The sequence below is a fragment of the Ambystoma mexicanum genome, chromosome 2q (assembly GCF_040938575.1).
Source record: "Ambystoma mexicanum isolate Mex_15411 chromosome 2q, UKY_AmexF1_1, whole genome shotgun sequence".
Taxonomy (NCBI): Eukaryota; Metazoa; Chordata; class Amphibia; order Caudata; family Ambystomatidae; genus Ambystoma; species Ambystoma mexicanum.
The window spans coordinates 1,316,229,501-1,316,256,119 of NC_090924.1; the positions used below are offsets into that span (position 1 = coordinate 1,316,229,501).

Below are 26,619 nucleotides of genomic sequence, written 5' to 3' on the forward strand. Positions count from 1 at the left end.
ACTAAGCTCATGAGGACGGTGATGGCCCTTCTCAGATCCAGGGGGATTCGGATCATAATTTATTTGGACGACATGTTGCTCCTAGCCCAGAATTATCAAACTCTGTGTTCTCATCTGAAATTCACTGTGACCCTCTTGCAGGATCTAGGTTTTGTGATAAATGTAAAAAAATCCATATTGAAGCCTACGCAATGTATCCAATTTCTGGGCTTCAATATAGATTCAAAGCTTTGCATCCTTCTTCTCCCAGACACCAGACTGTCCAAGATAAAGAAGGAAATTCGTCTGCTCCTCAAAAGAGGGAGGATCTCCCTCAGGCAGTTAGCCAGAGTTGTGGGAATGCTGTCAGCATCCATTCAGGCTATCTTCCCTGCTCCCCTACATTACAGAGCTCTGCAGCGCTTAAAAGCCAAGCATTTGAGCAAATGTCTCTCTTACTCCCAAATGGTGGTATTGCCGCCGGAAGCCAGATTGGAACTCCTGTGGTGGCTCAGGCACATGGAGGCTTGGAATGGCAAGGCAATCTTTGGCCCATCTCCGGATGTCGTACTGGAGTCAGATGCGAGCAGATCAGGTTGGGGAGCCAGATTAGGTCAGGTTTCCACAGGTGGGAAATGGTCGGAGTCAGAGAAACAACTACATATCAACTGCCTAGAGTTGTTAGCGGGGTCCTTTGCGGTTCGGAGTCTCCTCAAGGATCGGGGGAATTGTTGTGTTCTCCTCCGCATGGACAACATCTCTGCGGTGAGGTACATCAATCATCTGGGGGGTACCAGGTCCAAAGTCTTGGCGGATTTGGCAAGAGAGTTCTGGCATTTGTGCCTCGACAGGGATATTATATTGAAAGCGGAATACCTCCCGGGAGTAAGCAACGAAGTGGCAGATTGGAACTCCAGGCACCTGCAAGACAGGAGCGATTGGATGTTGAACAGATCTCTTTTCGCCCGGTTAGCGTCCCTCTGGGGTCCCCTGACCATAGACTTGTTTGCCTCGAGACTGAATTGTCAAGTTCCCAGGTTTTACAGTTGGAGACCAGATCCGTTAGCTCTGGGCACCGACGCTTTCCTCCAGGATTGGTCGGGTCAGTTGGGGTATGCCTTTCCTCCCTTTGCCATGATAGCGCGGGTTCTGGTCCAAGCGCGCACACAAGCGGCGTCTCTGGTTCTAGTTACCCCCTTTTGGCCCTCTCAGGTTTGGTTTCCGGCTCTGCTGGAGTTAGCAGTAGATATTCCCCGTCTCCTCCCTCCCGATCCCCTATTGCTGGTGGATCCGGAGGGTCACCCTCACGAGTTGGTCCTGCGGGGACACCTTGCCCTTATGGCTTGGAAGATTTCAGCTCTTCCTGGTGCTTCAGAGGACTTTCGCAAGACTCTATGGCGGTCATCAGGGACTTCTGGGCACCCTCTACTAAGGTGGAGTATTCCTCAGCGTGGAACAAATGGGTTAGCTGGTGTGTGGCTAGGCACCTCAATCCCGTTTCAGCCCCTCCGGTAGAGGTGGTTAATTTTTTAGTGGAGTTGTATAAGGAAGGAAAAGCCTACAGGACTGTTAATGGTTTTCGTTCAGCTATTTCAGCAGGACACCTTTTGGTGCAAGGGGAACCGGTGGGTAGGCATTTTTTGGTGCGAAGAGCCCTCAAATCTATCCGTATTAAAGTTCCACCACAACCGAAATATTCGGTTCTTTGGGATGTTAATATGGTTCTACAGCTCTTCAGGTCCTGGCCTCTTAATGAAGAACTGTCCCTGCAGCAGTTATTTGCCAAACTTGCTATGTTACTATGTCTAGTATCTATTAAAAGGGTCTCTGATATCAGAGCTTTGGATGTGGATAATAAAATGTTCACCCCTCAGGGGGTTACTTTCTTTATCTCACGAAGGACTAAATGCATGACTTCCTCGATATCCTATCCAGCTTTTCCTGAAGATTGTAAATTGTGTGTGGTTAATTGTCTGAAATGTTTTGAGCTCAAAACTGAACGTCTTAGACCTCCCAATACCTCTCAGCTGCTGATTTCCTTCCGAAAACCCCATAAGCCGGTCTCCCCTTCTACTTTGGCCAGATGGATCAAATGGGTTATGCGAGAGGCAGGGGTTGACACTTCCTCCTTTGGTCCCCACTCAGTCCGTGGCGCTATGGCCTCTAAAGCAGCCTTTTTGGGGGGTAGCTTGGAACAGATTTTAAAAGCAGCTGACTGGTCAAGGGAGTCAACTTTTAAGACATTTTACCATAAACGTATTGCTCATGTGGCGGTGAATGTAATGCAAGGGCTTTGAACTTGCATAATATGAGCCTCCTGTCTTGCCATAGAATACCTAATCCCCCACACTAGCGTGGGATGGGGGTTTAGATTCTATAAAAGACAAGGAGGCGAGTATTATCCCACCCACCCACCCTTACTGGTGTTGGTTGTTGTTTCAGCTTTCGATTGATGGCTTCGACGCAGGAAAAGGAAAGAGTTTCCGCTCCAGGTTGCTGACGGTTCAGCTCCGGCGTCTCCATAGGAGTTTGGTCTTCATTGTACGTGGAGAAGTTGTTTGGTGGTCGTGTGAAGAGGATCAGCTTCAGAAAGAGAGGGAGTGGTTAAAGGAATGGACCTATATGGGATGGGCTCGCTCCCTATTGGCTACCTCCAGGGCATGACCTGCCCTCCATGTTGAACTGGGATGTTCCCATTGCATTGTTATGACTTTATGTTTCTTGAAAATTTTGTTTTACAAAGTTTTTTCTTTGCTGCTGTGGATCTCAGTAAAGATTGTTAATGCATAATACTCGCCTCCTTGTCTTTTATAGAATCTAAACCCCCATCCCACGCTAGTGTGGGGGATTAGGTATTGGTAGCAGTCGGGACCACCCAGATTTACCTGGTAGCTGTGGCTGAGCAATCAGACTTCTCTCAAGAAGAGTAGGGCAGTATACAGAGGATACACAGTAGGGCCAAGAACACAGTAGAGCAAGCAAACACTGACCAGAGCTTGGTATCAAAAGTATATAATTATTTATTTAACACACACTTAAGGAAATACAGTAGCACTATAAATCAAAGCAAGTTCAAACACAATCAGAAAGTTTACACACCTCCCTTAAGAATTATTAGACAAGTCAAAACACCACTATTTGTAAAAACTGATGTGAGCGCGTAACTTAGATGGCAATCCAATAATTAAGTTAAAGGGAGAGAAAAAGGCAGGTCATGAAAATAAAACAGTTCCCAACACTTTTCTTAGACCAAAATAAGTTAATGAAGGCAGAGTCTACTGTAGAGCCAAAGTTCATAGGCCAGGCCCACTTTAGATGGAGCAAGGTGAAATGTGCCCAAGATCACACAGTTTGGAAATGCATTCAAGTCTTTGTAAAAATGTTCAAAAGAGGTTGGGTTGATTCAGAAAGTAAAGTTAAAAGGTCTAGGGGCCAACCCAGTTGGAAAGCCAAGGATTTAAGGGTCACCTTTAGCAAACCGTAGAAAGGGAGGCCAGGTGGAACACAGTACCTTTAAAGTTGAGGAAGCTCCAGCGGTGGCAGTTGTTCCTGGCAGCAGGTGCAGTTAGTGATTTCGACCAGGGGAAGAGAAGATCTCGTCGAGGAGGAAACTTGGAGTCGTTGCACTACCCAGGGAATAGACCAGCCGCGGAGTTTGTCGGTTTAAAGGTGCGTTCCTGTTATTCGCGGTCACAGTGGTGAAGCTTGGCTATCCGGCCGCCAGGGTGCTTCGCACGGGCGATTCGACCAAGAGACGTCCTGGAAGGCGAAATGGCAAACTGGTTGATCCCACCAGCTCAGAGGAAGAAGACTCTTTCAGCAGAAGATCTTCTCTTGTTGTCGGGAAAGTGGTGAGGTCGTTGTAGCAGGGCTCCACCGGTGGTGTCGTCGTTGCAGATGGCTCAGCTTCTCCCCTCTTTAGATTTCTTAGGTCCTGTGGCGACTTCTGAAGTTCCAGTCCCAACAGCTGTGCTTTTATGCAGAAAAACCCCCATTCAACAGCCTACCTGTCACTCATACATGCTAAGTGGTGAGCCGGGCAGAGTGTGACTTGTGTTGCTAAGGCAATGTAGTCCGGGGTGCCAATTCCCCCAACCACACATCTGTGGAACCCAGACAGAGTGGCACCAGTTGGAGGGCTTCTGTGGAGAAGCCCGCCAAAAAGTGGAATAAAGGGCCCGACCTTGGTTGGAGTTAGAGAGACGGACACGAATGCCATTTTAGAAAAGAGTTCTGGTGAAAAGACCCAACCAGTGATTTTATATTAAATAAATAAACCGGTGGTATCTTTAACATTGCACCAAAAAGTGGTGCATTTAAAATCAATGGGAAAATCCCATAGGAAATATTCTGGTGGAATATTTTGCGTGGTAACGCCTGCCACCAGCCAGAAACTCGACAAGGGGAGACTGGACAGTGCCCCCTTGGAAACAGACCCAGGGGCAATCTAATTAACCCCTTCCAGTACTTCCACAATATGATGGTTTGTACTGGTTCTGTTCACAATTTTGGACTAGTAAAACCAATGGTGACTTTACATGCCCTGGGAGACAGTAGTCAGTCCCAGGGTATGGAGTCTATGTTTGGGGGTCACTATGACACCCCTCTGTTACTGCACTGATGGTGCTGTGTAACACATACACTAAAACAGATGATACCCTATGGAGTAAAAAGACCCCATAGCCCATAAGCACACAAAGTCAAAGACATACCTCAAATCATGCCTAAGAGTGGGAGGAAAAGAGTCTCACTCTTAGCAGGAGAAAAAAACAAACCCCAAAAATCCAGCAAAGCTACTGGGGGACTCACTAGGTTTGGGAAATTAGCCTTATAAGAGAATTCTCCCTAAGTACGAAAGAGAATCTGCAAGGAACAGCAAGAGAGTAAAGCGGTAGAAGAGTAAGGTCTTGAGCTGTTCCAGATTTTCAGAGGGTCTGGCTCAAGTTGGAGAGGGTCAGGGAGGTTAAATGAGGGAGCTACCTGCAGTTGGGAGAAATCTACACTCTACTCTCGACTTGTGTAGAGTCTGAATATCAGATTTGGAGGTGTATATAGAAGGGCTCGAGGAGAACGGCGCGAGAGGAGGGAAGGTGAAGATAGTTGGGTTCTATTGTACAGTGAGGACAGGGATTGGGTGTTAAGGAAATGGGTGATTTGGTTAAGGGAGAGAAGAAGACAGTAGTTTGGACTAAAGGGTGGCCAACTCTGGGGTTAGGGGGCATGTGGTATTGGGCCCGGCCTGGTATACAGCAAGACTAGGGGGGGGGCGGTGTTGTGGTTGTACAGCCCCTCTGGACCTTAGGGTTTAAGAGATTGTGAATACTGAACGCCACTCCGGGGTCTTGGTGCGGCCCATTATTGGTTGCACCCACCAAGGACAGGGCGTGCGGTGTGGCAGGAGGCAGACGGCAACCAGCAATCTCTGGGAGAGTGGTGCAGCGTAAGGGGTAGTGGCGACAAGAGAGGAAGGTTTCCTACAAGAAGGAATAGGGGGGATAAGTTTATCAGGTCAGGAAGATTGTGGAGTTGGGTGAACGGCAACAGAATAATAATTTTGATGTACCCCTTAGTGGTTTGGCTTAAAGGTATGTTGAATGGGTGACCGTTCATTTGGACAGTTAGCATGGGAATGCAGATCAGATTTTAGACTAATGGGGAACGTGGATGATCGAGGAAGGGGAGAATGTCAAATTACTGGGATAATAGGGATGTGGAGAAGAAAGGCTTAGTGGGAGGGGACTAACATGGTGGCATTGTGTGGAGTTAGGCGACAGGTCGACAAAGAAGTTTGGTCTAAGGAGGAACTCAGAGGATCCAAAGAGGGTGAGAGGGTCAGTTTACTGGAAAAATCTGGATGGGGAAAGGAGAGTGGAATGGGAGGGGTCGAACATTGTAGCGTTGGGGAGTGTACATTCTCGGCGCTGGGAGGGAGAGGTTGGTTTAATAAAATTATAAGAGGAGTAAAAGTAAATTGGAAAGAAGGAACGTTTTCAAGGATTTGAAAATGAATAAATAAATGGGGGTTAATATCAGAAGATTTGCACTTGGGCGATGGAGCTGAAGATGAGCGGCACACAAGGGGATAAGTGGGCACTGTTTCCACGTGAAGTGGCAGGGGGTGTGAATTGAACTGCATGGACGGGGTGCACGGTTGGCCCCTGGTGCAGTGGGAGGAACAGCAATGAGATAGAACTGCATGGACGGGGGTGCCTTGTTGGCCCCTGGTGCAGTGGGGCGACACCATTGAGATAGAGCTGCATGGACCGGGGTGCACGGTTGGCCCATGGTGCAGTGGGGGGAACAGCAATGAGATAGAACTGCATGGACGGGGTGCCTTGTTGGCCCCTGGTGCAGTGGGGGGAACAGCAACGAGATAGAGCTGCTGGAAGCGGGTGCACGAATGGCCCCTGGTGCAGTAGTGGAATGTTCGATGATATGGAACATTTGCAATGGGAGACATGAGGGCACAGTGGCCTGAAGGAAGGGATGTGGTGTCACAGAGGGCAGTGCACAGTGGGAATTAAATGACATGGACAGGAGTGTATGGTGTCCGGGTAAGTGGGTAAGTGGGGGAACAGCACGTGAGGTGCTTAGCAGAAAGCAAGGGAGCAATTATTGACATGCATTGACAAAATGGGAAGGGGGTGGATTTACTGTATGGGGGATTAAACTGCATGGACGGAGAGTGCAGGTACGGCCCCCGGTGCAGTGGGGGGGGACTATAAGGAAGGGTGCATAGTATGAAGCAGGGAGCAATTGGGCATGGTTATGGGGGCAGAGGGGTGGATGGATACAAGGGTACATGGGAGGGTCGGTAGCCATGACATGCGGTTCGATATGCTGGCCACAGACAAGGTTGGGTTTGGTATAGGGTTACAAGGTATCAAGTGGATTGGCAGAGGAAAGGGGAATGTTTGCGGTTGAAGGGAGGATCATGGGAAAGAAGGCATAGCTGCAGCATTAGTTGGGGTACATAATTGGAGGGCATGAATACTTAAGGCATTTGCACCACTCAGGTTAGGGCTCTTAGTGGGTAGGGAAAATAAATAAATAAGGGGAAATAATAACATGGGGAGCATCTGAGGGGTTTCAGGTTTTCAGATCACAATTGTTAGTGGCAGCAGTGGGCTGGTGGGCAGGTGGTGGCAGGGGGGCAGTGAGTAGTTGGGCATGGGGGTACACGGGAAAGAGGGTGTGTTTCAAAGATAAGAAATATAAAGAATTAAGTAAATAAATAATTTGAAAAAGGAGGGGGAATGGGAGGGAAGAGGGTCAAAGGGGGACAAGGTGTTGACAAAGACCTGTTAGGGCTCTGAAAAGGTGTTGGCGGGGAAGGGAATGGGGCTGAGGTTTTGGAAGTAGAGGAAAGGGTTTTGGTAAAATGGAGGGGGGGTGCACGAGGGGGATGAACAAAGTTTGGGGTCGTAGGGTCCATAAAGGGTGGTGCATAATTAAGGGTGCTGGTGCAGATTTACGGTGGTTTATTTCCAGGAGGTTTGGGGCAAAGAAGTGCTGATGAATATAATAAATAATTAATGAATAAACTCAACAAACGAGGAGGGAAAGGCCGTCAGTTGGCCGCTAGGGGAAAGGAGGGAGAGTAGGGCCCTGTTTAGGAAATGGAACATGAGGGAGATGTGTAAAGAATAAGAACAGGTTCCGTATCGGTTCGGGTGGGAGAATTGGGTACCAGGAAAGTGGTAAGGGTTTGGGTTGTGAGAGTTTGAGCGGCACGGGAAGGTACAGGTGTGAGGGATTTGCCAGAAGGGAGATATAGGCCCTCATTACAACACTGGCGCTAAACCATGGCGCTATTAGAACCATGGTTGGTGCCGGTGTTGTAACGGGTCCGCCATGGTTCAATGGGGAATTACCACCCCATTCCAAGGTTGGCGGGGTGGTAATTCCCCATTGAACCATGGCCCTTCCCCATTCCCACTTTTGCCCCATAGGGCTCTATGGGAATGGGGAAGGCGCTAAGTACGGTACCGCAAATTGCCCCTTTGCGGGTCCCTACTTTAACGGCTGGTGTAGACCAGCCGTTAAGGTCGGGTCCCGCAAAGGGACCTCGTAATCAGGCTAAATGGGTTAACGGCACCGCAGCCTTTTACGGCGCCGTTAACCCATTAGTACCAGGGTCGTAATGAGGCCCATAGTGAGCAAGGAGGAGGAGAAGGGTTCTGAAGGGCAAGGAATTGGGGGGCAAAGGGTAAGTCGGTTTACAGTGGCAGGTTTTAGGTATAATAGAGGAGGATAAGCAGAGTGCAGTAAGGTGAATTAAATGCAATTATGTGTGGTGCTTAATGTTTCTTTTCTTTCACAGATGCGGCAGGAAGTGGTGTTCTGAAGACGATTATAAGGGACTGGTCAATGTATGCAGGGTATCGTTAAGGTGGGAGGATAAGGTTTAAGGGCAGTTGGATATAGGGGTTTTCTCCCAAGAGAATGTTTTGATGGTGGGCGATTAAGGACATGAGGGCTATTGGGAGTATGTAATGAAGTAAGGTGGCCAAGGCAGTTGGGAGGGAGTTTCAGTTATAATTTACGGAAGGGGTTAGCTGGCTATGACGGGCTTATGAAGAGTTGCTATCGTTATAAGAGAGAGCAGAGGAAAGCGAAGTTGACATGGCGAGTAACGTGAAGGGGTAGAGGTGGAGGATCGGAAGTAGGGTGAGTTATGGAAGAAGTGGGAATAAAGAACGGTTCCCTCGGTGTGATTATCTCTAGGAGCAAAGGTTGGGGCTAATTTTTTTAAATAAATAAAAGAGAGAAAGGGGAGAAAGGAGAAGGAACAATTAAACAAGAGTTAAATAGGAAGGTTATGGGGGTGGGGCAGAAAGAACACCTCTGGGGAGGGTTTTTCTGGTGCCTGTGACACGGTTCGTTAAATGATGGTTGGTTGAAGCCGAAGGATTATTATCGCGGTAAGGAGGGTGGGCAGTGCTGTTTGCAGGAACAGGCTACCATGGGGGTACAAAGAGGGGGAAGAGGTATTGAAGAAGGAGGGGCGTGACCTCGGGGAGAAGATGGGAGAAAGCGGGAATGAACGTTGAGAAGAATTGAGGGGGAGGGGAGGGATAAGGGGACAGGAAGTGATGAATTTGAATTTTTTATTTAGTTGTTTTTGGTGATTGTTAATTGATCTGTTAGTCTGTAAGGCCATGCAGCCAGGTGAGAAGGTTTTTCGAAGCCACAGCCTGTCACATTAAAGCAACCTTTTCCACTAATGACGAGTCTAGGTATTTTGTGCAGTCAGCCCAAAGGCGGGCTTCAGGGAGCATGCGGTACGCATTGCTCCCCGGGGAGGTTGTGGACGCTGCACCCAGCCAGCGAGTCGGGACAGATAGATTGCCCTCCTGCGGTATATATACAGGTGCCGGCGAAGGCCCTGGAACTTTTGGCGATTAACGCCGTTCCTTGTTGCCCGCCCACCCACCCCCTTAACTTTAGTTTAGGGGTTTGCAGGTAAAGGGGAGGTGAGTAACATTGGGGAGCAGGTGGTTTCTTTGGTGATAGGTCAGGGCGGTAGAGTGAAAGGAATGTTTGTACTGTGATGTTCTTTGTTGCTGATGTGGCAAGTCAGCTTGGCTTTCATGGAAGAGTTTAGTGGTAAGTTTGGGAGTGTTCAGACAGAGGGGAGATGGGGGAATGGTGGAGCGGTAGCCGGAGACACGGTTGGTTAAATGATGGTTGGTTGAAGCCAAAGGATTATTATCGCGGTAAGGAGGGTGGGTAGTGCTGGTTGCACGAACAGGCTACCCCTGAGGTACAAAGAGGGGGAAGAGGTATTGAAGAAGGAGGGGCCTGGCCTCAGGAAGAAGATGGGAGAAAGCGGGAATGAAGGTTGAGAGGAATTGAGGGGGGGGCAAGGGACAGGAAGTGATGAATTTGAATTGTTTATTTAGTTGTTTTTGGCGATTGTTAATTGATCTGTTAGTCTGTGAGGCCATGCAGCCAGGTTAGCAGGTTTTTGTAAGCCACGGCCTGTCACATTAAAGCAACCTTTTCCACTAATGACGAGTCTGGGTATTTTGTGCAGTCAGCTCAAATAGATTGTTTATGCTAGAAGGCTCATTTTGTTGAGCGGCAAAGAAAATGGCGTTCAGTACTAGTTAATACAACCAAGAAGAGGAATTGTTCATTTAAATGGTAATGAAAGGAGGGAGGCTTATATGTATTTATTTTAGCATGTTTCAAAGCAGCTTGTTCCACCGATGTGGTCTCTTGACACTGGACAAGAGTAGTGCTTATGATGAGTACAGAGAGAGAAAAGCAAAGTCTTGAAGGCTTTGTAAGGGGCAGGATATTCAAAGGTTGACTGAGGGGCATGCAAAATACTTTCACCCAGATCAATTGCACCTGTGCTGCATGGCCGTCACGAGGGGGAACAGGAGGGACAGTTGCCCCCGGCATCGTGCTATAAATAGGGTTAGCAGACAATGTGAAGTGGGAATGCATGATTTTCCTTTCCATTTTTCGGCTGGGCGCTGAATCTGATTGGGTGCCTGGAGCAGCTTGCATTTCTTCCCAGCTGCTTCCCATTCATTTCTTGATTTCTTTCAACACCTTCTGCCAGTATGCTGGGCCTTCCTGCAGGGCCATTTTCTCCTTTCAATGGAGTTAAGTAGCAAGCCGTAACAGCTGTTTCTGACCATGTGGCCTGGGAGGAGGGCTTTGCCTAAGTGGTCTCCTTTTCTTTCACCAATGTAACAGTTTGTCATCATTATTGAAATCGGAAAGTGTGTGTTGTTTTATTAAGTTTGCCAACTTGTCAATCATAATTAACAGCATGTGTCCTACATTGTTTATGGCATTGCACTGTGTAGAATAACACAGATGAATGTATAATGTTTTAATCCACCTATGTTGCTGCATTAACCTCTGAAGTTGTACATTCCCAGCTCAGATAATTTCTCTTAAGTGACCCATGCTTGGTCTTCCTAAACTTTTTTAATAACCTCATATTTTGTCAGCTTCACTTATGAGCCCCGGTTGTTTCACAGAACATTCAAATAAATGAAAGGTTAAACAATTTGGTAGGTGGGGAGATTCTCTGAGTGATGGGTTTCTGAAGGAAAACACAAATTGATTAAACATATGTTGTACGCTCTCCTGACCTTCAACTATCAAAGGTATGCTAATCACTTCTTTCCAATGCACAATGAATATTTGGGCGGGAGACTTGTTTAATTTGCTTGATATGGGAATACACATGTGCATGAGATTTGGATGGGTGTATTGGATATTTGTGTTAAGCCATTGTATGAATGCATGTAAAGAGTGCAAAAGGGGTGTGATTTTGGGTGGAGATGGGTGAAAATGGGCAGAAAATCATGGTTACATGTCTTTCTATCGAAAATGATATAACAAATGAAAGTTTTACTGAAAATTATATATTGAGTACTCGTTCACCAAATTCCTATCTATATAGTTAAAACAGTTTAAATATCTAAACATGTTTACCGAAAAAAAACATATCGAAAGGGCCTTATAAACTCTGAGATAAGAACCCTGAAAGAGTAGAATATTTGAACAGAGTAATAACGTAAAAAACAAACTTTCATAGTGATTGCAAACAAGAACAAATGGTATACTTGAACAGTATTGCATTTAACATAAAGTGTTAAAAAAAAATGGATATGGACTTACCACAGCATACTGGAATACACAAGAAACCCAAGTATCCCCAAACGAATCCCAATTCCAAAGAATGCAATCCAAAGAAGGCAACCCGAAAAACCAGGAATCCAGGTAAAAAAAATGTAAAAGATCCAAAGGAAAGCTCCTAGAAAACCATCAGAAAAAGCAAGAAAACATTAAAAAAAACAAGAATCCAAGTAAAAAACCATAACATTTCAAATAGAACACTCCGGGAAAACCATCAAGAAAAGCAAGAAAAAAATCCAAACGATTTAAAAGAAATCAGCAAAAACTTCTGAAATCCAGCAGAAAAGTTCTAAATAATCCAAAACCAGAAAGAACAAAAATCCATTTGAAGCATCCAAAATCCAACACAGGAAGAAATCCAAAAAGGCTGAAACGGAAGCAATGCAACTCAATGGAAAAAATAGACAGAACAGCGACCACAGGTGGCCAAAAAAGATTATGCCATGAAATAAAAGTTGAATTATTAAATACGTTACAAAGTTGAAATATTAATATATTTATAGATTTTTAACATAGAATAAATATATAGAATATATAGAATATGAGTTTTAAATTTATAAGTCAAATAAAAAAATCGATATAAAGGTAGTTCAATAAAAGTTTTTCAATGAAAAAGATCTCGAAGAAAGTTCTTTCGATATAAAGACTGTAACCGAAAATCATATATATTTGACTTAGAGATGGGCGTTAAATGGGTGTTACACATAGCCAAACAACACAAATCCATCCTCATATGACATCTGCAGACAGAGAATGAGAGAGAGAGAGAGAAAGAGAGAGAGAGATAAAGCGAAAAAAAGAAAGAGTGTGAATGAGAACAAGAGAGAGAGAGAAAGAGATAGAAAAAAGAGAGACAAGCAGAGAGAGAAAGAGAGAGAGGGAGAAATTAAAGAGAGAGAGAAAGGGGAAAAAGAGAGGTAGGGAGTAGAGCATTATCAGATTTGCTGGAAGCCCGACCGGTTTGAAAAATAGAGAAGGTTGTGGGAGAAGGAGGAACAAGCTATAGCAAAAGGGGGAGAATGGAGAAGGACAGACAGGGGAAAGGGTACCTGCTAAAGGGCCTCCTCGGGTTCTCTGCTCTCACCCACATGTTCAGCACACCACGGCCAGCAACCAAAAAGAGAGCCAGGTCCTCTCTCACCATGCTTATAAGACTGTCGCTCTCCTTCTCCAGAGCCCGCCCACCCCCAACCCCATTATGTACAGGACAAGTTGAACTTGTTTATGGCAGGTCCCAGGGCTCAAGGAGGCTTGGTGACAGGAAGGGGCCACCCAAATGATGAACACAACAGGGGGGAAGAGTTTCTGGGCTGTTCCCAGGGCTTGGAGACAGAATGCACCCACCCCCAGGCCCCCATGAAGAACACAACAGGGGAACCGGTTTCTGAGCTGTTCCCAGGGCTTGGTAGCAGGAAAGGGAAGGGACATTACAGGGTGGGGGACGGGTGGGTAAACATAGGCAAGGACAACAGATGCTGTTACTGGGGAGGGAGTTCTCAGGAAGGGATAAAAGGGCCAGCCAATAGGCTGCCGATTACACAGGCTGTAAGAGTTGACAGCAGGGGCCTGGGCTGGGAACAGGTTGAACAACAGGGGGAACTGGTTTTGCTAGGGAATGGAGTCCCTTTTGCGGGGCAGGAGCATGGCTGGAGGTCCACAGCCCCCCACACATACCCATACTAACACACAATGCAGGGGACACAGATTGTACTAAACATAATAGCAGGAACTCAACACAGGTCCACATAGCAAGGCAGGGTCGCACACACACACGCTAAAGACACAATGGCCCTCATTACAAGTTTGCCAGTTCAATGTAAAAGTGCCGGTAATACTGCTGGTCCTGCAAAGTATGAGTTTGCCAGAACACAGTTACCAGAATTACAGGTGTCAATGCCACCTTTACCGGCACAAAGGTATCACCGGCACATGACGAGATTGGTTTTTCTGATAAAACAGTAGATTTTTGGCCGGTAATACTGGCAAAACCAAGGCAGAGATACCATAAGCTCAGAGCAGTCGGTAAATGGACAAAGGTATCGGAAATAAGGCCACAGGTGCACCCAATCCACCCAGGTATGCACACAGGACGAGTACAAAAGGGTCACACCTACCCTAAAAATATTTCACAACACAACCCTGCTGCCAGTCGTTGCTGCAAACGTGGAGCTGGAGGCGCGACATGCCAATTTACAACTGCAGGGGCTGGAGGACCAGAAGAGGCCACAGGAGGCCAGGAGAGAAGGAGGAGGAGGAAGAGGATGAAGATGATGGGGATGCAGGTGGAGAGGCAGAGGTGTGAAGTGATCCCTCGCACAAAGGCCACACCCTGGACCCTCACTGACAGGCAAATACTTACCCTGTACCCAACCATACTTGCCCCCTGACCCACACCCAGGAGGACATTGAGAGCAGGATCGGCATCAGGTCAGCCATACCTCTGCTCCTAAAGCTGGTGTTGGTCCTTCACTTCCTGGCCAGTGGCACGTTCCAGTACTCTGTGAGCCAGCTGCACAGCATTCTGCAGCCTGCCTTCTTCAGAGTGTTGGTACAGATGCTATAGGCCCTCCTGTGCCATGAGGGCCAGCACACCGCCCTCCCACCACCAAGGCACAGTTTAACGCCACCAAGGCCTGCTTCTATGCAATTTCGGGTATACCCAATGTGTTGGCAGGATTGGACTGCACGCATGTTGAGCTGGTGGCCCCCCACAACTCAGTGGAGGTGTACAGGAACCCGAAGCAGCTCCACCCCCTGAATGTCCAAGTCACCTGAGACGCCGACCTTACCGTCATGGGCTGCTGTGTCCGATTCCCAGGATCACCCCACGATGCAATGGTCCTTCGGAACAGCACGCTGCCGGCCTACGTGAAGCGTCACAGTGGACAAGGGACCTGGTTATTTTATTGTGTGAGTAAATGTACAATACCATGTACCTAGCAGAATGAGTGACAGGCAAGGGGGAGGGGCACAACAATGTCACAAATGCATGTCCGAAGTGCATCCTGTACATACAGGACCCACCGGCATTCACAGGCCACAACACACAGGAGTATCACATGACTGGATATGTAGCAGTCACTGACCAGGCCATTTCAAACGCAGCAGGACATCCACACACAATGCACTAGAGGTACCAGAATGTAACACCCCCGTAGCAATGCAGTACACATGCAAGGACTGTAACGTGAAACAGTGTGGCACAGTGAGACATGGGACATGCATGCACAGACTGACCATCGAGATTCTGCCCTCACAGGCATCATTACCCACATTGGTGTTCTTACCCCTGTAGGCGACTCTGGATACCTGTTGCTTCCATGGCTGATAACCCATCTGAGGAATCCCAAGACACTGCAAAAGTGGCATACAACAGGGCCCATGTGTGGAACAGGGCGACAATTGAGTGGGCCTTTGGGCTCTTGAAGGCACTTTTCAAATGCCTACAACGGTCTGGGGGTGCACTCATGTATAGGCCAGAGAAGGTGGGGCAGATAGTCCTGGCCTGTGTAATGTTGCGCAACATCTGCATCAGGTGCAAATTAACTCTGCCCCCAGATCTGGATATTCCCAGTGGATGAAGATGATGCAGCGCCAGCCGGGACCATGCACGTGTGCATAGGGGCCAGGGATCGATGCATGGCCCACAAAGAACTGATACTTTCTTTTGAGTATCCCTTCCACTCTGTACACCCCTTGCACCTTTGTAGCCATCATGCACCATCACAGTAAACACTTCGAAAAAGAAATGTCCAGGCAGTGACGCATGTGGCAACTATTAACTAACAACATAAATGCACACAATCACAGCACCCCCTCCCCAAAATCCCCTCTTCCCCTCCCTAAACAAGCCCCCTCCCACCTGACCACTTCCCAAATTGCTCCCTCCTACCTCCCCAAAACCCCCCCTCAACTCAACCAAACACACACAAGGAAACATCCATTCATTATACATTGACTTCCGGACCCTTTTTGGCAAGGAGCCCTTTGCAGACTCCAATGGGACCCAGAGTTGCTGCAGGCATGGCTTGGGCCGCCTTGCAGAGAGCTCTCGGTTGTTGCGAGAGATGACGGTGGGTCAGACCGCTGGCCCGCATGTGCTTTAGGATCAACTGTAGGGAATTGGTCATGGCCTCAGCTGTTTCAGAGGTAATCTCATTGCCCTCATGCACTCTTTGGGCAAGGGTGAGGAGAGCGGCAGTGGCATGGCCTCTAGACTGGGCACTCCTGTGGCAGTAGGCCTGCAGGCATTTGTGCATGAGGCACATTTCATCCAGCTGCAGGCATGCAAGTCCGGCCAGCTCTGCGTGGCGCTCCTAAATTGAATGCAGGCATTCATCAAGTGAATGGATGCTGGGCTGTGGCAGTGGAGGGTGGCTAGGTGGTGTTGTAGGGCTGAAGCACGGTGTCGGGAAGGGGATGTTGTCATCCTCCTCCTCCCCCTCATCCGTGCTGTACCTGCCATGATGGCCTGGTGGCTGTTGTACCCATGGTGGTGTGGAGGGCACATGTCACACAGTGAGGCCACTGATGGCAGTAGCCACATGCACCACTGGTGTGCATTTACAGTGGTGGGTGGCGGTGGTGGGGATGTTGGTGGTGGTGTAGCTGCCATAGATGAAGGAGTTGAGGCTTTCGGAGTTGCAGGTGGTGGGGCCTTTGCAGGTGGACGTGATGGATCCTTTGCAGGTTCTCCGCACCTGCTGCGGCTGCCGTTGTTGGTCCAGGTGCATCACTGTCAAGAGGACTGTGTGCCTGTTGGGGAGAGATGAGCATCAGGGGTGACTGGTCCATTGGAGCATGAGGAGTCATGCCACACTAGATTCAGAGAAGTAGATTTGCCACTCCCATTATGTTCATGTATGGCACTGCCTGCTCACTCATGGACTTGTTCAGAACTCAATGTGTGCAACAGGGGCGTTCTGCAGAGCCATCCCTGGTACACATGCGTACTTCTGTAAGAAGCCAGTTGAAAGATCAAACGCTTTGCAGGCAAGACTAAATCTCTGCCAGGGGTGCTAAAACTGCTGCTCCCTGGAGACATAAACGATCTACAACCCATCCCCCAGACTTGCCTCTCACAGGGTGGGGTGGGGACAGAGGCTTGCTGACCACACCACAAACTGTGTTGTGAAAGGAGCTGGAGGCGGGACATGGGGAGGTGAATGATGCGAGTCAAGAGCCAATGGAGGACTCCAGACTCTGCCCCCATGTTCCACGTGATGTGACGCACATTGCTCGTGCCCCCTGTGAATCCGAAGCCGAACACCAACTTCTAAAGGAGGATTTTTCAATTTCTGTCCTGCTGTGAGCAACCGTTTCCTGATCCTTGTGGGTGAGCCATTTTCATTGTGGCGTTTTGTTGGAAGAGGCCTAAAGTCCATCTGCCCGTGCAATCAGAGTGAGTAATGTAACTGGCTGAAATCTAAATCTACTAAGCCTCTCGCTCTGCTAGTCAGGGTCCCACACCATCTCATGGGATAGATGATGTCTTCTCACCAGTGTGATTGGGTATAAACATTGCTGCCTCTCCAACTGCGTAGGCCCGTTGGGGAGCATGGTATGTTGGTGTCATACTACAAATCGAGCAGAATTCTCAAGTTTCCAGTGGACAATGTGTTAACAGGCCACCCAGTCCCCTGTTTCAATTGGGACTTGCCATTGCGTGAGCAGGCTCCGAGCCTTCTGCTCTGATGGGCATGTCATGTTCGTGACCTTTCCGTGCATTATGCAGGTGCATCGGTTGGATGGGGGGCATGCACGGGTCACCAAGCTAAGGTAGCCAATGAGTGCTTCAAACACCTCCTCTCCCCATCTACTGTGGTAATGATTTCGGCTATTTATGGTAAGCAAACGACTCCCTCCAAACCCTCCCCTATTGTTCTTATGTCACGGCGGTCTTTTTTTCATCAAAGTTTGCAACATAATATACTAGTAACATTACACGAAATACTCGATGCTTCAGCTGCTATTTCATTGTTATTTCTGCAAACTAAATCCAGGAGCTACATGTGCACTGTGATGTTCGAGAAGAAGGGGTATTGTTATCACACGCATAGTCTGGTATCCTTTGGACCCAGGCTTTGGAGACCTAATGTGGGAAAAGAATGGCGTTGGAAAGCTGGTTATTCCCTTAATTAGCAGCCATTTGAGTCATAAAAGGGTTTTTCCATGGAATGCAGGCATGTGGATCGTAAACCAGCTGTAAGACCTCCCACGTGTCAGTTATTTTGCTGTGTTGGATGGGGGCTGCTTCGTGAATGATGTTGACATGGTTGTTAGCTATATCGCTTCCCATCTTAATTCTGATGTTTCCTGGAGTGGCAGATAAAAGATGTTACTTCTGTCATGTCAGTCATGAACAAGGCTTGACCTGCTGATATATTGCGTCTAATACCGCTGCCGGGAAACCTATGGGGAGAGCAGTATTTTGTATCCTGTATGTTTACGCAGCCATTCAGGTGAGATGTCAAATATCCACCCTGTCAGTCTATTGCTCATATTGTATTGCTGTTTGCTTTTAGTGACATACATCATGTCTGTTAAGATAAATTGGCGGTTTTCTATACAAAATCCATTTTGACAACTTACAGGATTCTAGTGTATCCAGTTGCTGCAGGGCTTTTAAAAAAAGGTTTGCCTGCATATGCCCAATGAAGCACGAAGCAATCCACCTGTGTCATAAAACTATTGAAATTTCAATGAACCAATATTAAGGCATCGATAACTTTAATAATATTCAACAATCAATTCATATAACATTGAGGACTGACAATGAAAAGTCGAATGGCAAAGAGTTTAAATTGAAAAATCGAATGGCAAAGAGTTTAAATTGCTGTGCAGGTATTGCACTGTTAGGGTGTATATTATTAGCTATATTCATATGTTGCCCTTTTGGCGTGGGAGGTGTGCATTTACTCGACTGGATGGTCCTCCTGTCTCCTTGCTGAGGTATATCACTTCATCACTCAGCCCTTCATAAAGCTGATCTGGCAGTGGACAAAGCTTTCACTTTCAAGCTAATGAAGCATCAATTACATTGCCGTAAACACACACACACACACACACACACGCACGCACGCACGCACGCACACACACACACACACACACACACACTTTGCGGTGGGAGCACGGTGTGGAGTGCAGGTGTTGCATGGGACGTGTGGCAAAAGCTGACACAGGGCTGTGTCTTTACACAATGATTTGCATTGTTTCTTGTGTGCTAGGGGCGTACTACTTCAGGCACTGCATCATGCATGTGGTAGAAAGTTGCACCCATCTATCGGCACGCACTTTCCTGATGGACGTATTCATGATTTGCTGCTGTGAAATATTCTTTTCTGCATAGTGTTGGTGAGGCGACATCCAACTCACTGGACTGTGTCATATGTGCACCTTCCAGAACTCTCTAAATCCGATCGCTTTTTATTTAACGTCCACAGAATATTGTGCAGTAAAACGTAACCAGTTGAACCCATTTTTTTAAAAAACATTTCTCGAGAAAACCCTGCTTCCAAATTCCACTTAGACAGGTCAGGCGAGCTTTCTCTGTCTGCTTGCCCAGAGTATGGGCAGATTTAATATTTCACCAACCGCCACTGATGAGCATGCTGTTAGTCTTCTGGGAGTCATATCTGCAAGCTTGCATTACACTCATGCTACATTGTGTGAGCCTTCTCTTGTTATGCATCTTCTTCGGTCTGTTTGCTGCGATGTGTGCTTCTACATGTGGGTGGTGGGGTGTTGACTGTTGTTCTGCCAAGGTGGCTTGGTGTTGTATGTGCAGTGGGCCTATGATGCCTGTCCTGTTCTCCCTTGGCACACATGGGTGCTCGCCATGTGTCCATGTGTGGGCTGTACTTTTGGGCAACAGTGCTTGTGCATGGCTACATCCACCAGCATCCCCAGACATGTGTGTGTGATCGGGCAATTTGCTGTGACTGACAAATGTTGGACCTGTTCCCTTGCCCATTGGGTGTTTCTCTGCCTGGGGATGCATGTATTTGTACTCAACATTTGCATTTATATGGGGTTTGTTGTACTTACCACCATCAACTTGGGTCCCAGCTCCTGCCTCTGCTGTACTGACTCCCTCTATGCCCTCCATGTGCATGATGGAGCTGCACCTCTCCTCCCAGGGCATGAGTTTTAGGGCTGACACAGTCCCTCCTCCTGTGTGGCAGTAGATTAGGAGGTTGCAAACCCTCAGGCACAAGTCATCCCACAACTTGTGGCAGTGCCTCGGCGTGCGGTGGGCAGTACCTATGGCTTTGACCCTGGCTGCCAACTCCTGCCAGATGGCCGTCTTCTTCCTCTGGCTGCTCCTCCTGTGGCCAGCCCCAAAGACGGTCTCTGCACGCTGCACCACTGTGTCTGACAGTGCAGCCAGCATCGCCTCTGCAAACTTTTTCTTGCTCCCAGACGTTTTGGCAGTTCCTGTTCTCGTGGATGGCAGGTGAAATGGGAGATTCAAAGTGGATTGATTTTTCAAAATGGCCACCGGCAAGCTTCCCGTTCCAGAGGTGACACTATTTTCGATGCCGGTAATTCCGGTGCTGGAAATTCCAGCAGTTTGGATGCTGGTATCGTTATTACTGCCACATTTCTGCCAGTAATACCGGCACATTGCTTCTGATGCTGGAAATTCCATCGTGATGGTATTACTGTTTCCGGCATGTCTGTGAGCCTGCGCCCAAGGACCTGTAATGCACCGGTATTTTCGGCAGTCGTCCTGCCAAAGACGGTAATACCGGCATACCAGAATTACCAACGTTTTAGTGGCAATGTTGTAATGAGTGCAAATGTCTGTCATCCATAGAGTGCATGAACACAGGTTAAAAGGCTGGACATTTCCAGTGTGCGAGGAGTCAAGCGGCTACAGAGATCATTATTATTATTATTCAATTATTATTATTATCATAAAGTAGTCAGTACAAAATTCAGTTATCAAGCAATATTGAAGCCAAGTACAGTGAAGCATCAATGCCGTTACCAAATACAGAGTGACCAGGCTTCTGTCATGGAAAAAAATTCAAACACAGGAGATCACAGAAGCACTTGGCAGAAATAAACCACAAACACAGGAAATGCAGTCAGGGCTTGTCATAAACAGAACAGAAACTGTAATCAGGGGCAAGTGTGTAGATCCATAGGCAGGATACAGCCACATGCAGTGCAAGATGAAAAGTACTGCTGAGAGAAATGAAACGTCACGCAATATATTGGTAAAATGAAATTAAAAAGTACAGAAAACCCACATCAAACTCAAGTTACATATATGTGAAGCACAAGCGAAAGGTGTCTGGGATCCTCACGTGGAGACTCCCATTTCCACAAGTCCAACATGAAATCATGCAACACGTGCATGCACCCAGTGCTGAGGATCAAGCAGCAATGCTGTTGCTCCCAACACGCAAAAAATATCATGATGATATACCATGTATGCCCCCCTCATTCAGTGGCCTGACAAGATCCAGTGCTGATCCACATAGTCACATTCACTAAATTGTTAAGAGCAGACATCCAAACACATGTGTCAGTCCCAGCTGCTGAGTGGAGATGATGCAATCATCATACCCAATTGAACAACCCATACAGGAGGTGTGCATGAATGTACCCCAAATGCCCTTAATTTCTCAATCTGGGTATTGTGCCTGTGAGGTCTTGCTCTCAAGTATCTATCAAGCATACTTTGTCACCAAAAGCTGCCATAACCCAGTCCTACAGCTATCCACTTCACAGACATGTGCCATTACATATGGCTAGTGTCGGCATGAGGCTGTATGCCAGTTAAGAATTGTGCAACACACATGCCGTGAAAAGCACTAACCTTCCCAATGCATGCTTACACATGCAGGACATACTAAATCTGTGGAAATGTTCACTCTGTGAGTACTCACCAGCAGCTTGGATACAGGCCTGCAGGTCAAGGACCTTGGCATGGACCTCTAAGTTGATCCTCTCCAGGATCCAAAGGTGAAAGGGTTTCACCCAATGGCAGCCTGCAGAGTGCACCTCCACAGACGCACAGCCTCAAGGGCAGCCTTCGTCTAGCACGATATCCAAAAGCCGTACCAGTGATCCTGTGCATCTCTTCCGTGTTGATGTCCACCCAGGTCTTCTGACGGCTGCACGTCCCAAGCAGCTTTTGCGGATTGAAGAGGGAATCATAATGGACCAGGCCCTGTTCACCCAGGGTGCCAACTTCTGCAACAGAGAAGTTAACAGCCCTCAGCTCCGCTACTCGATGTGACTGACATGGTGTACCTCAGGCTGGTGTGGTGAACCTGGGCCCTGACTACACATACTGTGGAGCTGTGGTGGTGGCATTGAGGTTTGGAAGTCCTTACATAGCAGATTAGGTGGTCAATGAGCCTTACAGGAAAGCCACAGAAGACAAGGCTATGGAGGAATACCAGGCACTCCAAGGCAGTGCTAGTGCTCAGCAGACAGTGGCAAACTACCAGGCAGTAGGAGATGTAGAGGTTTGGAGGCAAAATATGGCGGGAGGAAGCAAGAAATGGCATATGGCAGGATGAACAGCAAGGCACAGGTGTCTCCTCTTCAGGCACAAGCAGCAGTGACCAAATCAGAAGAAGGGCGTTTAACTTGTGCACTGCATGCAGCATGCATACTCACATAATGCTGTAAATAATGGCTCATGAGTGCTTCCAACCTGCATGTACATTCCCTGGCATGCACAGAAGCTGCAATATTTGGCTGTTCCAAGTGAATTTTCAAGTGTGCGCCGAGGAGCTAACATCATTTGAAGAGGTTGTCAGTGGCCTCATCACCATTGAGCAGGGGGTTGTAGTGAGAGGCATAGACACCTACGCAGCCGCATCGGGTGAGTGCCATGTGTGCATGATTAATTTGTGCTTTCCTCAACACATAATATTCTACCAAATGTTGTAGTACAGTTGGTTGGGGTCCTTCTCACCCATCCATCAGTACTGCAGTAATGCATCCATGGTCACGTTCATTGCATGTTGTGCATCTTAGAAGGTGGAAGTTTGATCTATGCCTGCGCTCAACATTGTTCTCACAGAACACATTGCTGTATACAGAATTATTTAGCAAGGCCAAAACACCTGTATTTGCCAAAGGCATGCGAGACACATTGATTGGACACACTCACAGTGTCATGCATGTGGATAGTGCGTTGTGAATACATATTTTGTCTCACATTGAATAACACTAAGCAGCAGATGATGTCAGACTAATCCATTCACTGGCCCTGGCAGCCAGTGGACACGGATGAGCAGCAATGTTAGTGAGAAGTTGCCTGAGGGTGTATTCCAGACAGAAGTGGCTGTTGTTGTCCAAAAGATGTTTGATAAGGGATGTTCCTTCCACATTTGGACTGTCTTTTTTTCAGTGATCATGCACATTGGTCATGTCCATGTCGTAGTCTACTCACACACAGGAAACATGCATCTGAGCGTGTTTGGCTCCTATTTGGGCCTTGCCCAACCTCTCAAAGGGAGTCATGGGGATGTTAGGAATAATAAATCCTGTAGTATAGTAAGGTGAGCAGATATACGTGATATGACCGTAGCACAAATTATGGAAAGTGGAAAACTTTGCAAAACAAAATGATTGAATCCCGCTTTCCCTCTACATGTGACCCCTTCTCCCCTCGGTTGTTGCAACTTACCTTTTCTCCCGGCCGATCCTTTTCTCGCGCCTTCTGCCTGCGACGTATGTCTCCTTCCTCTAAAATGGGTAGTGACTGCTGTCACAGGGTCCTTTTATTTTTTTTTTAAACGTCATTGTTCCTTACCATACTCCTTCTTTAGGAAGCTGCCGACACCCCTGTAGCCCCTAAATCCCATTGTAGCGAACATCAGGAGCGGGGACACCCTGGGATCCCTGTTTGATATAATAGGATTCAGGTTTTTTTTTTTAAATAGCCGAATGCACATTTATTATGCATTTAGCCTTTTCTTTTCGACATTTTCAGCGAGATAGGATGTCTGCAGGAGAAACCATGATATGTGAATCTGTTGCGTGTATTCATAAATGAAGTTGAGAATGGGCTCAGCAATGAGGTATGAGAATCTGTCTACTGTTCCATCTTTCACTCTCATACATTTCTCGCTTTATACATGATCACCTACTCCTCCAATCCGTGGCTTGATGCATGACCCAATGTACCCTGACATGATTCCCCAGAGCACTGATTGTCACCCACCCGTGCATTCCATATTACAGAATGCCAAGTTACAATGTCTGATGCATGTGTGTCAGGCCCTATTGTGTCTGTAGGCATTTGATTTTGAATATGCATGTTCAAGTGGATAGGTGGGCCTCTGAATTGTGTTCTCTGACTTTGTGCAGGTGATGACGGACAGATGAGGAGGAGGAGGAAGAGGAAGAGGCTGAGGCTCAAACATCCACCAGTGCAGCCAAGGTTGCTGTGTCTGGTGAGTTTTCCATCTTGTTGCAGGCCATCATCAGCAGGCCTGCTGACTCGTATTCTGATGATGCAGCCGAATCAGATGTGAAGGCATATTGAGGGACATGGTGGAGGGGCCACAAATGAGTAGTACAGATTCCATGGAGCTCCTTGAGTTCCTAGAGACCGCTGAGTCTCAGGAGAAGAGCCAGTAGACCCGGGCCTGGCAGTGGAGAGGCCTGCTTCAATGGTGGATTCTGTGTCTGCAAGGAGTCAGCAGAATGTCAGTGGGAGGGTTGTAGACTGCCAGCCTATGACAATGCACTCACTGCGACAGGCTCGGTCTCTGGCATCTTGGCTTGGTAGGCAATCCACACCTGGTGGACGTGTGCACGCTGGACAATTGGAGTGGGAAGAGGGGACGAGATCCTGAAGGGATGGCCAGGGACATCCACCACCTGGTGGAAAATGTCATCTCCTCCAATGCCGCACACACTTCTGAACTACGCCTATTGCGGATGGAGAGGAGAGAGGACATACAGCACCAGAGTCAGGTGACTCGAAATGAGGGTTCTACCTTGAGGCAATCCCTGTATGATGACTTTTTGGCCTCAAGGGATGGCCTGCAGGAAGGGATGGCCACCCTGAGGCAAACCATGCATACAGAACCGTTGGCCTCAAGGGCAAGTCAACATTAAGGCACGGATTCCTTGAGAAAAACTCTACATAAGGAGATGTTGGCATTAAGGGAATTCCACTGTGCAGACACAGATATCTTGAGTCAATCTCTGCATGAGGAATTGATGAGCTCAAGGGTCTGCCACCGCCTAGAGTTGTCTGCCTTAAAGCAACTTCGCAACATGCAGTTGGAGATATTAAGGGTCACCATGCAGGCTGAATCTTTGGTCACTCATGATAGCCATCATGAGGACCTTGTTGCAATTGAGGCCTTCATGAGCGCCTCCCTCTGGCGCATGGTCGTAGGCAATGAGGACCAGGCTTTGGCATTGCATGGTCAGAGTGAACGATCTCAAGATCCACCACAGGGTTTCCAGCTGATGCATGCAGGTGTTGCATTTGGCCATGACCCCACACACCCCTATCCTCTTGCCACCACAACCCCTTTTTCATACATCCTAGTGTCCCAAAGCATGTCGATGGAGTATGGATTTTCATATGACTTTTCCATGTCCAAAGTGGACTGTTTGCATTTTGTACACATGACAGGGACATAGAGCTCTAGAGGGCAGCAGGTTAACTACCCATGCTACTGAGCACTTTATTGAGCTGGGGGACTGGACATGCAGACATACACAGTGAAGTCCACTGACATGGTCTCATGGATTGCTACAAGCTCCCACATACAGCTGAACATTCCATATTCAGATCCTTCTCATTGGGACCCCTACTTGGGCCTTCTCCCCTCACCGTTGTGCAAGGCTAAAAAAGTGGGTGTCATCAACGACTCCTCTTTCTCCTTCTCACCCCATATCGCTGGCCTTGTTAAGAAGCCCCATTATCAGCTTCACCTTCTCATAGGCAATCTCCCTTTCCTCACCTTCCCCCTGAAACTCAATGCCACCGGAGCTCTGGTTCTCTCAAGACTCGATTACTGTAACAGCCTCTTCCTTAATCTGCCTCTTTCCTCACTCCACCCTCTTTCACTAATCCATACCAGGACAGCAAGTCTTATCGTTGGCCTCAATCAAGCCCAGAGACCGCATCTCTCCAGCCCTAAAATGTCTCCATTGGCTCCTGGATGCTGCACGGTCAAATTGAAGACCCTTCGTATCATTCACAAGGCTTTCTTTGGCCTGGAACCTCGCTACATTGAACTCCCTCGCCCTAAATAGCTCTCTGCTAGAGTCCTTCGGTCCTCTAGTTCCATCTCTCTGCAGATCTCTAAGCAGAGAGTAGGGGGTAGATCTCTCTCTTCAGCAGGAGCCTCCCTCTGGATTGGCCTCCCTGGTCCTCTCCTTCTTGAGCCGGAACTTCTTATGTTTTTCCGGAAGCTACTCATCACCTTCCTTTTCTTCTCCTCCTTCCCTCTCCTCTTCCCCGGCTAGTCTCTTCCTGCCATTGTCTGGATGCCTGTGTCCCTTATGGCCGTCCTTATCCAGTCTTCCTTATCACCCTTCCTACCTGCACTTGCCCCCTTTCCTGACTAGCCTTCCTAGGCTGGTCCTCCCCTCCTCACCTTTATCCCTCAACTCTTCTACCCCCGATACTTGCCATCCTGGGCACCCCTTAGCACTTGCCCAGCCCCTTTGGCCTCTTCCCTCCAGCACTTCTCCCTCCCTCACCCTCTCCTTACCTCATCTCTTGTCATCACCTCCCCCTCCCCCTGCACTTCCTGATACTGCACTTGCACGATCTGAATGTCACATGGCCTAGTAGGACCGTTATTGTTGTTTTTTCCTCTGTTCCTCCCTCCTTTTTTGTGTAGTGGCATCTGGAAACATGTTCTGCTGTATAGATGCCATACAAATGCTCAATGCATAAAATTAAAATAAATGTTGATGTATATATGTCCAGTCTGTCAGCTAGGCACTTCTGGTGAGTGCAAACAAATGTTC

At 47.8% G+C, this 26,619-nt stretch overlaps 1 long non-coding RNA gene across 1 annotated transcript in view; it reads right to left on the reverse strand.

Moving 5' to 3' along the window:
* The window catches only part of LOC138570132 (uncharacterized), a 476,888-nt gene that overhangs the window by 380,028 nt on the left and 70,241 nt on the right, over positions 1–26,619 (reverse strand). The window contains exon 2 of the long non-coding RNA XR_011303406.1: positions 11,629–11,764. This is a non-coding gene — a long non-coding RNA (uncharacterized lncRNA). The remainder of the gene's footprint in view (positions 1–11,628; positions 11,765–26,619) is intronic.